Consider the following 15,724-nt stretch of genomic DNA (forward strand, 5'->3'; position numbering starts at 1 on the left):
CTAGCTATCTCCTGTATTGCCAAGAGGCAATGCTATGTGATTAGGTAAGTACATGCTAGGAGGAAAACACTTGTGAGAGAGAAAACTATTTTTAGGGTTCTGAGGAATATTCAGACCTGGTTCATAAGGTAGAGTGGGCAAAGATGGAAGAACTATGAAACATCACACCTAACTCCTCAAATTTATAATGATGCTCCTACATCTCCCTTGCCTTTTCATTACTTGCTGTCTAACCCTAAGACAAAAGAGAGGGTTACTGGACATGACTGTATCAACCATTCAGGTCATTTCCTCATTCCAGAGCTTAATCGCAGCATAGAAAGGATTGGAACATCAAACATATCAACAGAAAAATCCCCTATTCTAAAGAGTACTTTTTTATCACAAAGGGCCAGCTTGTCACGTATGTTGGAGATTTTGTCATGAATTCACTAACTGCAGGAAACCACTTCATGATGATAACATTAAGACCATTTATTCCTCACTATCCAGCTAAGTTTGTGTGAAAAACAGAGCCTAGGTTCCTGTATCATCTAGGTTTTCTGTTTTTATACAGATAAGCTTTTGTATGACAGAATTTCCAGCATGACTTTTTCTTTAAGCTATCCAAGGGGCAGGGAGAGAACATAAAATATATGGCTAGTGAAAATGTCACCCAATTTTGCTTACTGTAACTTTTAAAGGGAAATGAAAATAAATGCTTAGATGAAACCTCTGAGGAGGTTGGGGAGAAGCACAGAAATGGATGAATCCATCCAAGTTTTATGCTGTTGACAAAGTCTCCACCTAAAAAGTGTCTGCTGTAGATCATGGGACCTCCGCGGACAAAACTGATGTGAGATGCATGCTGTAGTGAGAAAGAGAACAGGGTAAGATCCAGCTCAAGGTTTTTGTTTTATAAAAGTGAAATTTCTTCCTTAAAAAAAAAAATCATGGATGTTAAAGCACAGACTGTGGTGTAGACTGTAGTGTTATTTATATATTATTTAGAAAACATACATGTTGCTGTTCCAAAGATCCCCTTGAGGCAGCTCACAAATGAATTTAATAAAACAACGGTATATAAATGATCAATAACAAACAAGCCATGGTGTTTTTTGCTTCCACTGAGTTGTGAGTTTCAGCTAGATCTATTTAAAGTGATATATTTCATGGTCAAATTACTTTAGACGATCCCCATCCCCTACAAAGCATAGCTTGATTAAATCTCCTTGGTTGGTCAATCATAGGTCAACATCCTCTTGACCACTATCATCTTAATTTCCATCAGTCAATTGAATGGAGGAGAAATACCTTAGTTGTCTAAAAGGAGATATAAAGTAAATACTTAAAGGACTACAGTTGCAAAATGAAGTAGTAAAATCTAATTGTCAGTGATGATAACAAGAGCTCATGATCTGCTGGATGAGAAATTTGAAAATTCTTTATAGATACAATTAATTTAATTTAGTCCTATGGCGGTCCAGCTTGTTTAGCAGGCTCATCTATGGTTACTTTTAATAGATCTAGGGAAATCCTTTCTCAAATGCAAAAAAAAGTTTTTAAAAAGTTAAACTAAGATCTATCCATTACTTGATTTTTAAAATCATTGTTGTAATTGTTTTTATACACCATACTCTGGAAGCAAGAAAACAGATGAAAAAATTTAATGTTCCATACAAAGAAAATAGTAAATATTCACACATATGCAAGGTCTGATGCTCTAAATAGCTGACTAGCTGTATGAATTTAAAGCAGAACTGAGATTTATTTTACTTACTTACTTGTAGCTGGTTCATTTCTCAACCTTGGATTATTAAAGTTAGAATGTTCACATGGGATTCTCTAGGGCAGCTCTAGGGCTTTAAGCATTTATCAAGCAATTAGATCTCAAAGAAATCAGTCCTTGATTTGAAACAAAGTATGATTTATTGATAATCCAAGATTGAGCTAGGTATTGGAACTGATACAGAATAACAGTGCAAGGCATACTTAAAGGTAGCACATCAAAGGTTTTCTAAACAAAGCTACATTCTCTAAACAATGCTGTATTCACATGTGAATCTTCACACGGCAACTCCTTATCTCTCCTGTGGTTTCCTTCCCTAGGATCAGGCTTGAGAACCTGTCCCTGGAGGCACTTATCTTCAAAGAATACATTTCTGCATTTGTTAGTGAAAGCGAGAGAGGCACGAACTACCCTCTAGATATTTCCTGCTTTGATGTGCCCTGCTTGGTTCCTGGTTAGTAACATTCATGGAGCTTTAGAGATACATTCAGTTAGCATCATTGTCAGGCAATGTAACTTTTCCTGAAATAAAATGCTTAGCTTAATAGCTGCCGTATTGAACTGCTGTTACTAACCATGAGAAAGACCTTGCATATCAAAGTAGAATGTTGTAGATTGTTGCCAGTGCTCTCTCTCCCTAATACTAACAAAGGCAAGAATTCCCCTTTGAAGATAAAGTGCCTCCATAAGAACATAAGAGAAGCCATGTTAGATCAGGCCAATGGCCCATCCAGTCCAACATTCTGTGTCACACAGCGGCCAAATATATATATACACACACACACACACACACACACACACACACTGTGGCTAATAGCCACTGATGGACCTCTGCTCCATATTTTTATCTAACCCCTTCTTGAAGGTGGCTATGCTTGTGGACGCCACCACCTCCTGTGGCAGTGAATTCCACATGTTAATCACCCTTTGGGTGAAGAAGTACTTCCTTTTATCCGTTTTAACCTGTCTGCTCAGCAATTTCATCGAATGCCCACGAGTTCTTGTATTGTGAGAAAGGGAGAAAAGTACTTCTTTCTCTACTTTCTCCATCCCATGCATTATCTTGTAAACCTCTATCATGTCACCCCTCAGTCGACGTTTCTCCAAGCTAAAGAGCCCTAAGCGTTTCAACCTTTCTTCATAGGGAAGGTGTTCCAGCCCTTTAATCATTTTAGTTGCCCTTTTCTGAACTTTCTCCAATGCTATAATATCCTTTTTGAGGTGCGGCGACCAGAACTGCACACAGTACTCCAAATGAGACCGCACCATCGATTTATACAGAGGCATTATGATACTGGCTGATTTGTTTTCAATTCCCTTCCTAATAATTCCCAGCATGGCGTTGGCCTTTTTTATTGCAAACGCACACTGTCTTGACATTTTCAGTGAATTATCTACCATGACCCCAAGATCTCTCTCTTGGTCTGTCTCTGCCAGTTCACACCCCATCAACTTGTATTTGTAGCTGGGATTCTTGGCCCCAATGTGCATTACTTTGCACTTGGCCACATTGAACCGCATCTGCCACGTTGACGCCCACTCACCCAGCCTCAACAGATCCCTTTGGAGTTCCTCACAATCCTCTCTGGTTCTCACCACCCTGAACAATTTAGTGTCATCCGCAAACTTGGCCACTTCACTGCTCACTCCCAACTCTAAATCATTTATGAACAAGTTAAAGAGGATGGGACCCAGTACCGAGCCCTGCGGCACCCCACTGCTTACCGTCCTCCACTGCGAAGACTGCCCATTTATACTCACTCTCTGCTTCCTATTACTCAGCCAGTTTTTGATCCACAAGAGGACCTGTCCTTTTACTCCATGACTCTCAAGCTTTCTTCGTCTCCAGGGACGAGCCTCTTGGCCATCCCAGGAAGACAAACCGTAGGAATAAGATAAGAGAGAGGGACCATGTGAACCTTCACACCTCAGCTCAGCAATGTTTAGAATTGTGGCTTTTGTTTAGAAATCTTTGATATAGTCCTCTTAAGTATGCGTTGCACTTTTACATGGTATCAGTCCCAATTTCTTCGTTCTAGTACATATGGATGATCAAATAAAGCCTAACTTTGTATCAATTCAAGGTCTGGTTGCTTTGAAACCTTATTGCCTGACAATCATACTATTAGCATTATATTATTGAAAGAAAGATTCACATTGCTTGACATACTGCCCCCCCCCCCCTAAGCTCGTGCTTGGGATTTGTCTGGGTGCAGTAGGTAAAATCTTTTGAGAAGGAGGGGGGCCCGGAGGTCTGAGGACTTCACCCATTCATCACAGCTGGGAAGAAAGTATTTCCAGCGCACCAGATAGTATAACCCCCCCCCCCCTTCATTCTGGCATCCAGCACCTCCTGCACCTCATGATGACTCTGACCCTTCACTTGAATAGGTTTGGGCTCTGGAGGGCGGGGGTGCCAAGATGTAGCCCCCAGATCTTTGCGAAGAAGGCTGCAATGGAAAACAGGGTGGATTTTACTAAACAGCTTAGGCAGTTCTAGTTTCACCGTTACTTTGTTTATTACTCTCTTTATTTTGAACGGACCCAAGTATTTATAGGCTAGCTTCCGAGACGTGTGTGGTAATGGCAAGTTCTTGGTAGCAGGAACACTGTTTTCCCCACTTTAAATTCCCACTCCGGAGAGTGCTTTTTGTGAAACTGGGTTTTGTGATCTCTTTTTGCCATTTCTAAGTTGTCTTGGATAATTGCCCACACCTTCCCAAGAGTCTCCCACCATTGCTGGCACGAAGTGGTGAGTGGAGTCCCATTCTTGCTGGGTAGTAGGGGGAAGGGTTTCCCTTCATAGCCATTTACAATTTTGATCGGTGTAGATTTAGTGGAGCTATGGAGGCTGTTGTTATACCCGTATTCAGCGAAGGGGAGTATCTCCACCCAATTGGACTGTTGGTAGTTCACAAAGCATCGTAAATACTGTTCTAGAAGGCCATTCACTCATTCCGTCTGCCCGTCCGTCTGTGGGTGATAGGCAGAGCTCAACCCTTGCTCCATGCCTGTCAGTTTACAAAACTCTCGCCAGAAGTTGGCAATGAACTGTGGCCCGTGGTCGCTAATGACCTTGTCTAGGAATGAGTGTACTTTTACCATGTGCTGAAAGAACAAGTATGCAAGCTTTTTTGCTGTAGGAAGCTTTTTACAAGGAATGAAATGTGCTTGTTTTGAAAATGTGTCCACCACTACTAGAATCACAGTCCAGCCCTGGGACACTGGTAACTCCACTATGAAGTCCATGGACACCACCGACCAGGGTCGCTCGGCCGTAGGGGTTGGCTGGAGGAGACCGGGTGGCTTCCCCTCCCGTTTTTTTGGCCATTATGAAAACTGGGCAGGTGGCCACAAATTCGGAGATGTCTTTTTTCATGTGTGGCCACCAGAACTGTCTATTGACCAAATGTAGCATTTTTACGTATCCAAAGTGGCCAGATATTTTGCTGAAATGACAGTGCTGTAAAACCTCTCTGCGGAGGGTTTTCAGGACATATAGCTTTCCATCATAGTACCAAAACCCGTCCATCCCTTTTATGAGCCCTTCCGGCCTCCCTTCTCCCTCCCACTCCGTTTCTGTGATCAGTCTGTTGCCCCCCCATGGTTCCGGCGCTGTTTTTTTCTCGGAGCGTGTGGTCATTGCTCCCGCCACAGCCGAAGGGGGAATGAGGGAGTCTACCACCTCTTCCCTTTGGCTCTCATGCTGCGGCAGCCTGGACAGGGTGTCTGCTAAGAAGTTTTTTGACCCCGGGATATGTTTGAGAGTAAAATCGAACTTGGCAAAGAACCCAGCCCACCAGATTTGTTTTTCAGTTAGTTTTATATGCCCGATGAGCGCTTCCAAGTTCTTATGGTCGGTCCAAATCTCTAATGGTACTCGGGCCCCCTCTAGCCAAGACCGCCATGTTTTCAATGCGAAGGTTACCGCAAACGCTTCCTTGTCCCACACCGACCAGTTGCGCTGCTCGTGTGAGAACTTCTTGGAAATGTAGGCGCATGGACTCAACCTCCCTTCTGAGTCTTTCTGCATTAATATTGCTCCTACAGCCACGTCGGAAGCGTCACATTGAACCACAAAGGGCTTAAGCTCGTTGGGGTGGGCTAAGACTGGTTCACTAGTAAACAAACACTTGAGTTTGTCAAAGGCTTCCTGGCAAGTTGGGGACCACCTCAACTTGGCCCCTGGCTTTTTTGCTTCAGGGCCCTTCTCTTTGGTTTTCAATAAGTCTGTGAGTGGCAACATCACCTGGGCGAACCCCTGAATGAACCCCCTGTAGAAATTTGCAAACCCGAGGAAGGATTGTAGCTGTCTATGTGTCCTCGGGGGTTCCCAATCCAGTACCGCTTGTATTTTCACAGGGTCCATCGCCAATCCCTTCCCTGAGACTCAAAACCCCAGGTAGTCGAGTTCCTTTTGGTGAAACTCGCACTTTGACAATTTAGCATACAGTTTGTGCTCGTATAGGGTGATGAGCACTTTTCTCACTAATTGGACATGGAAGGGCAGGTCCTTTGAATAAATAATGATGTCATCCAGGTACACCACCACCCCTTGTACAGGTACTCCCTTAGGGCCTCGTTGATAAAGGTCATGAACCCCTGGGGCCCCTTGTAGTCCGAAAGGCATTACTAAGTATTTGAATTGCCCCATTGGAGTGTTAAAGGCAGTCTTCCACTCATCCCCCTCCTTGATCCGCACCCTAAAGTAAGCATCTCTCAGGTCCAATTTGGTGAAGATGGATACTTCTGACACGGTGCTTAGTAGGTCCTTGATTAGGGGGATGGGGTAGGCGTTGGACATTGAAATCCCATTTATCCCACAAAAATCTGAACAAAGTCTAAGGCTCCCGTCCTTCTTTTTCTGGAATAGGACTGGCGCGGCATGCGGTGCAGCGGCCGGCCTAATGAAGCCCCTCTTTAAGTTTTTGTCTATGAACTTTCATAGTTCAGCCTTCTCTGCCCACCCCATCGAGTACAGCATAGTTTTGGGTAGCTCCTGACGGGGGATAAGTTCGATGGCGCAGTCGGTGCTCCGATGCGGGGGCAACTCATTTGCCTCTTCCTCGCTAAACACCCTGCGCAAGTCTCTGTATTCTCAGGAAATTGATTGGATCTCTTCCACTGACACGCACATCTTTTTGTTCCTGGGGGGCTGATTGGGTCCCCACTTCCCTGACCAGTGGTGGTGTTTGCACCGGTTATCGGTGAAGTCTATGGTTGTCAGACTCTGTTCATTGATACTATTGCTGAATGCTGCTCACTAACCAAATTGATTGATTCACATATATGCTTACTAACATGTGCCAGTAGAATAGAAGGGGGGGGGGGTCAAGTGGGGAATAGCCAGAGAGTAGCTTCCCAGGGACATCAAAGGTTGTTAAGCATTCTTTGAAGTGTAGAATGCCTGGCAGATTCTCACCTCCTCCCTAGAGGCAACAAGGACATTGCCACCGGGAACTGTAACCACCAACTGTAGAAGATAAGGGGGGAGACGTGGGAAAAGTCTCACATGCAAAAGCAGCCTTTGTTTTGGGAAATGGGGGGGGTAGTTGTAATTGCTTTGATGTAGAATATTAAATACCAATGATTCAAACTGCTTGCCAACAGTTCCAATGCCTATCATGCTGGAGTAACTTCGGAGTAGACAATAAAAGCAACTTTGTTTCAAATAACAAGTCTGCTTATTTGGAAACTTCAATGAACCTTCGCTGACATTTGAGAACTGATCCCTTACGAAGATTTATCAGCGTGGGTAACTTTGTAGCAGATGGCTGAGAAGGCACCCAGCGACCGAGAACCTACAGACCCAATCGACATTCCGACGTCCCCAGCGCGGCACGTTACCGAGCGAAGACCGGCCAAGCTAGGGGGGACGACGCATACACAAGAACTCTTCATCACCCTGATAGCGTGGTATCCCCGCACCTCGACCATCCTAATGGACGAGGCCGCGATCCGCCACAAGGTCATCCTCAACAGGCTGGAGCCGAAGGGGAACCTGGGAACCGTGAGCGACTCCCCACCAGGCACGTACCAGGAGAGAGGGTCCCCCAACCTCGACGGCAGGCAGCAGGGGTCGGAGGATGAGGATGATGGGCCCTCCCCGAAGAATCCAGAGCCCGTGGAGGCACTACGAGGGGAGGTGTCTACCCTAGCCTGGGACCTGAGTTGCGAGATGAAGGAAAATATGACACTGATGCTGCAAGTAGTCCAGAAGCAGATCGACTGCGCCATGGTGGGGGGGTCGGGAGACTATCCCGGCTGCTGCCCGCGGCGCCACCAACCGCCTCGGCGGCCCGGGCAGCCCCAGCTGCCCTGGCGGCCCTTGCCGCCCCGGCCGCATCAGCGGTCCCAACAGGGCCAGAGAGGCGAGCGAAGTCCAGGGAGCTGGACGCAATGTTCGACGGGAACCCCGAAGGGGTGGAATACTTTATAATTCAAGTGAACAGCTACATGCACTACTGGGGGGACACCTTCCCAGATGAGTTCAGCCGTGTCGACTACTTGGGGTCGAAGATGAAGGGGGCGGCCCAGAGATGGTACGTGAGCCTGTACGAGACCAGGGGCCCCAAACTAGACACAGTGGGGGGCTTCTTCCAAGCCCTACTGTCCCAGTACGAAGACACCCTGCAAGAGACAAGGGCCATTGCCACGCTCCAGAACTTGCAGCTGGGGATGATGACGATCCGGGAGTACACCACTGAATTCTGGACCCACTACGCAAAAATACGAGTCTGGAGCGAAATGATGAAAATTACAGCCTATCAACGGGGCCTGAACACCAGCCTGCTGGATTGGGCCCTAGGGCAAGTGCGACCTTCCACTCTGGTCGGGTGGATACAGCTAGCGGGCGAGGTCGAGACCTGTCAGGCGTAGGTTCATTGAAGCTTGCAAGTAAGCAGACTTAGTATTTTCAAACAAAGTTGCATTTATTGGATACTTCAGTTACTTCAGCATGGCAGGTATTGGAACTGATGGAGATCAGCTTGAACTATTGGCATTTAACCTTCTACATCAAAGCAATTGTTTCTAACCCCTAATTCCCAAAACAAAAGGTTACTTTGCATGTGAGACTTTTACCAATGCTCCCCCCCCCCATCTCTTCAGTTGGTGGTTACATTTCCCAGAGGCAATGTCCTTGGGGCCTCCGGAGAGGAGGTGAGAATCTGGCACATACTGTCTACTTCAAAGAGACCTTGGCAACCTTTGATATTCATGGGAAATGGTTTTCTACTCTTCCCCCCTCCCTCTTCGCTACCCAGCTTCTATGTTAGTGGGCACTTCTATGCAGCATTGAATATGATTAGTGACAGCATTTATTAACATCATAAATGAACAGAGCCTGACATACTGCCCCCCTAAGCTCTTGCTCGGGGTTTGTCTGGGTGCAGTAGGTAAAATTGCTTAAGCAGTTGGGCATTTAGATCGGAAGCTTTGACCCATTCATCACAGCTTGGTGGGAATTAGTGCCAGCGCACCAGATAGTAAAGCACCCCCCTCTGGATTTTAGAGTCCAGGATCTCTTTGACTTCGTGGTGCTTCTGCCCCTTCACCAAGATGTGCTTGGGCTCCGGCTCACGAGGGTGCCACCTCGACTCACCTGGATCTCGACGCAAAAGGCTGCAATGGAAAACAGGGTGCACTTTACTAAACAGTTTGGGCAAGTCCAGTTCTACAGTCACTTGGTTGATAACTCTCTTTATTTTGAAGGGTCCCAGGAACTTGTAAGCTAGTTTCCTGGACACTTGTGGTAACGGCAAGTTCTTAGTTGAAAGGAACACAGTCTCCCCCACTTTGAAATCCCAGCTTGGGCTGTGCTGTTTGTCAAACTGGGCTTTGTAATCCTTTTTGGCCAGTTCCAGGTTTTCCTGGATCACCTTCCAGATTCTCTCCAGACGGCCCCACTACTGCTGACAGTCTGTGGGCTTGGAATCGCCCGCCCCTCCCGGCAGCAAAGGGAACGGCTTTCCTTCATAGCCATTAACTGCTTGGAAGGGTGTCATTTTGGTGGAGCTGTGAAGGCTATTGTTATATCCATACTCGGCAAACGGGAGCAGCTCCACCCAATTGGACTGTTGGAAGTTTATGTAGCACCTTAAGTACTGTTCTAAAAGCCCACTCACCTGCTCAGTTTGTGGGTGGTAGGCCGAGCTCAATGCTTGCTCCATTCCCGCCAGTTTACAAAACTCCCACCAGAAGTTGGCAACGAACTGAAGCCCGCGGTCGCTAATGACCTTATCAGGAAATGAGTGGACCCGGACCATGTGCAGGAAAAATAAGTATGCTAGTTCCTTGGCCGTGGGCAATTTGCGGCACGGGACAAAGTGAGCCTGCTTAGAGAAGGTATCCACCAGGACCAGGATCACTGTCCGCCCCTGGAAAGGGGGAAATTCTACAATAAAGTCCATTGACACCACCGACCAGGGCCTTTCCGCCGTGGCGAGGGGTTGCAATTGCCCCAGCACTTTACCCCCCCTTCTCTTGGCCATGATGCAGGTTGGGCAGGTTTGCACAAAATCAGAAATGTCCTTTTTCATTTGGGGCCACCAAAACTGCCGGTTCACTAGGTGGAGGGTTTTTACTTAGCCGAAGTGACCGGTGAGCTTATTGGTGTGGCAGTGTTGTAAAACCTCCAGCCGCAAGCTCTTTGGGACGTACAATTTCCCTTCATAGTACCAGAACCCTTCCTTGCCTTTCAGCAGTCCGTCTGGGTGCCCCTCTCCCTCCTTCTCGCTTTTTACTATCAGCCGATTCCCTCCCCAAGGGTCCGGTCCCTTGAGTTTTGCTTTTGATCGGGTTTGCACCACCCCAGCCACCGCTTCCGGGAGCATTAGAGAGTCTATTCCTTCTTCTCGCTGGCTTTCATGCTGCGGAAGCCTCGAGAGGGCGTCAGCTAGAAAATTCTTTGCTCCAGGGATGTGCCACAGGGTGAAGTCAAACTTGGCGAAGAAGCCTGCTCACCGGATCTGCTTCCCCATTAGTTTACGGCGCCCCGTGAGTGCTTCCAAATTTTTGTGGTCTGTCCAAAATTCAAAAGACACTCACGCCCCCTCCAACCAAGACCTCCAAGTCTTTAACGCAAAAGTCACTGCAAACGCTTCCTTGTCCCACACCGACCAGGTGCGCTGCTCTTGTGAAAATTTTTTTTAGATGTAGGCACATGGACATAGTTGCACCCCCTCATCTTTCTGCATTAGTATGGCTCCTACAGCCATGTCGGAAGCGTCACATTGAACCACGAAGGGCTTAAGTTCGTCAGGGTGCACTAGCACCGGCTCACTCGTGAACAGTCTCTTAAGGGTGTCAAATGCCTTCTGGCATTCCCGGGTCCAAGTTAGTTTGGCGCCTGGTTTCTTAGAGTCCAGCCCCTTCCCCTTCGTCTTTAGGAGGTTGGCGAGGGACAGGGCCACCTTGGCGAACCCCTAAATGAACGACCTATAGAAATTTGCGAACCCGAGAAATTATTGTAGCTGTCTATGTGTCCTCGGGGGTTCCCAATCTAGCACGGCTTGTATTTTAGCCGGGTCCATGGCTAAGCCCTTCCCGGACACTCTGAACCCTAGATAATCCAGTTCCTCTTTATGAAACTCGCACTTAGACAGCTTAGCGTACAGCTTGTTCTGATACAGGGTGCTCAGGACCTTCCTTACCAGTTTTACATGTGAGGGAAGGTCTTTAGAGTAGATAATGATGTCATCCAGGTACACCACCACCCTTTTGTACAGGTACTCCCTCAGCACGTCGTTGATAAAGTTCATAAACACCCCCGGGGCTCCCTGCAGTCCGAATAGCATCACTAGGTACTTGAACTGGCCCATTTGGGTATTGAAAGCTGTCTTCCACTTGTCCCCCTCCTTGATCCTTACTCGGAAGTAAGCGTCTCGTAAGTCCAGCTTCGTAAAGATGGACCCCTCTGAGACGGTGCTTAACAAGTCTTTGATTAGGGGGATCGGGTAGGCGTTAGACATAGGGATCCCATTTATCCCATAAAAGTCTAAGGTTCCCATCCTTCTTCCTGAAGAGGATCGGGGCAGAGTGAGGCACCGTGGCGGGGCGGATGAAGCCTCGCTTGAGGTTTTTCTCCAAGAACTTCCTTAGCTCTGCTTTCTCCACCCACCCCATGGAGTACAGTTTCACTTTAGGGAGGGATTGGCCCGAGATTAATTCGATGGCGCAATCCATGTCTCGGTGGAGGGGTAGCTCATCAGCCTCAACCTCACTAAACGCCCCCCGTAGGTCCTGGTACTCACGAGGGATGCTTTGCACTTCCTCGACTGACACGCACAGCCACTTGTTTTTCGGCGGGGCTTTGGGGCCTCATTGCTCCCACCAGATGTGAGATTTGCAGCGCCTTTTGGTGAAGTCTATAGTTTGCTCCCCACACTGGATGTCCGGTTGGTGCCGTGCTAGCCATCCTACCCTGAGCACTAGGTCGAAGGAGGAGGAGGGGGCGATCATGAAAATCTCCAAGTCCCAGTGATCATCAATCCCCACCGGGATCCTCTGGGTCTCCTCCACACAGGGCTCGCCCTTCATCACTGTCCCGTCCATTTGCTCGAATTGGATCGGGCGGGGGAGGTGTTCTCGGGGCAGCTCTAGCATTTCTACCAGTCAGGGGGTGATGATTTCCCTCGTGCACCCTGAATCTATAAGGGCTCTGGCATGCACTAACCTCTTCAGCTTTACATTCAACAAAGTCAATGGGACAAACAAAAAGGAGCCAGATATGCTCACCCTCAGTGGTGCTGTGACTTCAACGACCTGCCGTCTGGCACCCATCAGTGCAGGTCGTTCCCGTTTCCCACCGGCTCGGCCTCCCAGGCGTCTTCCCCCAGGTCTTCCAGCATTATAGAATCCTTGTCTAGCACCATCGATAGGGCGGTGCTGCTCCGGCTCTGCTCCTTAGGCCTGGCTGGCTTCTTGGTTCCCGCCGGCCCCGGCTTGGGGGTTCTGGGGGGTCCACGGAGAGGGGGCTCCAGGCAGTTAGCCACCAGGTGGCCCGGGTCTCCACACCGGTAACACTTGCGGGTCGAGGGGGGAGGTTTCGCCGCCCCCCTCCTCCCGGGGCTTTCTTGGGGTCGGGCTTCGCGCTTGGTATGGATTCTCTCATGGTCTTGCCCCCTGTTGCTGCTGGCACTGGAGGGCCACCATCTTCATGTTGGTCTCAACTTCGCCCGCTAGTTGTATCCATTCGATCAGCGTGGTGGGTCTTGCTTGCCCCAGGGCCCGGTCTAGCAGGTTGGCGTTCAGGCCTTTTCAGTACGCTGTTATCTTCATCATCTCACTCCATCCTCGGATTTTCACACAGTGGGTTCGGAACTCGGCGGTGTAATCCCGGATGGACATCGTTCCCTGCTGCAAGCTCTGGAGCACGGCAATGGCCCTCGTTTCTTGCAGGGGATCCTCGTACTGGGACAGTAGTGCTTGGAGCAAGCCCCCTACGGAGTCTAGATCAGGCCCCCTGGTCTCGTACAGACTCAAGTACCATCTCTGGGCGGCCCCTTTCATCTTCGACCCCAAATAATCCACTCGGCTGAATTCGTCGGGGAAAGTATCCCCCCAGTAGCACATGTAGCTAGTCGCCTGGATTATAAAATACTCCACTCCCTCTGGGCGTCCAGCTCATGGGATTTTGCTCGCCTTCCCCCCTCCCCTCCGCCGGGGCCACCGGCATGGCTGGGGCCGCTAGCATGGCTGGGGTTGCTGGGGCAGCCAGTGCCGCCGGAGTGGCCGGAGGGGCTGCCGGCAGCGGTCTGGTCAGTCTCCCGATGCCCTTGATTAGGCTTCGATCGATCTGCTTCTGGACCTCCTGCAGCATCAGGGCCACATTCTCCTTCATCTCCCGTCTCAGGTCTCGGGCTAGGGTGGACATCTCTCCCCACGGTGTCTCCACCAGCTCCGGGCCTCGGGGGGATGGTCCCTCATCCTCTTCTTCCAATTCCGATCCCCGCTGTCGGTCATCCGGGGTGGGGGATTGCTCTTCCTGGTACATGCCAGTAGGCAAGTTGCCGCCGCTCCCCGGGTTCCCTTTCGGTCCGGGCCGTTTGAGGATGGCCTCATGCCGGACTGCGGCCTTGTCCATCAGGGTACTTGAGGTACGGGGGTACCACACTTTTGGAGTGATAAAGAGCTCTTGTACGTGCCGTGTTCCCCTGAGTTTGACCGCCCTCCTCTCGGTGCCGTGCCACACCGGAGACCCCGGGATGCCGACCGGTTCTGAAGGTTGTTGGTCGCCGGATGCCTTTTCAGCCATCTGCTACAAGTTACCCGCGCTGATAAATTTTCTGCGGGATCAGTTCCAAAATGTCAGGCTCGCAAGTAAGCAGACTTAGTATTTTCAAACAAAGTTGCATTTATTGGATACTTCAGAGTTACTTCAGCATGGTAGGTATTGGAACTGATGGAGATCAGCTCGAACTATTGGCATTTAACTTTCTACATCAAAGCAATTGTTTCTAACTCCTAATTCCCAAAACAAAAGGTTACTTTGCATGTGAGACTTTTACCAATGCTCCACCCCCCCCCCCTTATCTCTTCAGTTGGTGGTTACATTTCCCAGAGGCAATGTCCTTGGGGCCTCCGGAGAGGAGGTGAGAATCTGGCACATACTGTCTACTTCAAAGAGACCTTGGCAACCTTTGATATTCATGGGAAATGGTTTTCTACTCTTCCCCCCTCCCTCTTCACTACCCCAGCTTCTATGTTATTGGGCACTTTTATGCAGCATTAAATATGATTAGTAACAGCATTTATTAACATCATAAATGAACAGAGCCTGACAAGACCAACATGAAGATGGTGGCTTTCCAATGCCAGCAGCAACAAGGGGGCAGGGCCGGATGGGAGGCCAAGCTGAGCCTGAAACCAGAGGCCAAAAAGACCCAAGGGGGGGAGCAGCAAAACCCCCTCCCTCAACCCGCAAGTGCTACCAGTGCGGAGTCCCGAATCACCTAGCTGCCAACTTCCCAGAACCCCCTCCCCGTGGGCCCCCTCTAACCCCCAAAACGGGGCCGGCTGGGGCCAAGAAACCAACTAAACCGAAGGAATCGAGTCGGGGCAGCACTGCTCTGTTGAAGGTGCTGGACAAGGATTCTATAGCACTGGAAGACCTGGGGGAGGACCCTTGGGAATTCGAGCCGGCGGGAAACGGGAGCGACCTGCACTGATGGGTGCCGGGCGGCAGGTCGTGGACATATCGGCACCACTGAGGGTGAGGATATCTGGCTCATTTTTGTTCGTTCCATTGACTTTATTGAATGTAAAACTGAAAAGATTTGTGCATGCCAGAGCCCTTATAGATTCGGGGTGCACCAGGGAGATCATCACCCCTAGTCTGGTGGACATGTTAGAGCTATCCCGAAAGCCGCTCCCACTCCTGATCCAGTTTGAGCAGAAGGATGGTGGACTGTAATGAAGGGCGAGCCCTTTGTGGAGGAGACCCAGAAGATCCCTGTGGAGATCGACGATCACTGGGGCTTTGAGATTTTTGTGATCGTCCCATCCTCTTCGTTCGACCTGGTGCTTGGGGTAGGGTGGCTGGCCAGGCACCAACTGGACATCCAGTGGGGGGAACAAACCATAGACTTCACCGATAAACGCTGGACTTCCCATCTCTGGCGGGAGCAGTGGGGGCCCAAAGCCCTGCCGAAGAACGAGAGGCTATGCGTGTCGGTTGAAGAGGTCCACACCATCCCCCGTGAGTACCGGGATCTACGGGGGGCGTTTAATGAGGTTGAGGCTGATGAATTACCCCCCCATCGGGACACAGACAGTGCCATCAAGCTAATCCCCAGGCAGTCTTTCCCTAAAGCAAAATTGTACTCCATGGGGTGGGCGGAAAAGGCAGAACTGAGGAAGTTCCTGGATAAAAACCTCAAGCGAGGCTTCATCCACCCTGCCACGGTGCCTCAAGCCGCCCCAGTGCTCTTCCGGAAGAAGTACGGGAGCCTTAGA

The sequence above is a fragment of the Heteronotia binoei genome, chromosome 15, assembly GCF_032191835.1.
Source record: "Heteronotia binoei isolate CCM8104 ecotype False Entrance Well chromosome 15, APGP_CSIRO_Hbin_v1, whole genome shotgun sequence".
NCBI classification, from domain to species: domain Eukaryota; kingdom Metazoa; phylum Chordata; class Lepidosauria; order Squamata; family Gekkonidae; genus Heteronotia; species Heteronotia binoei.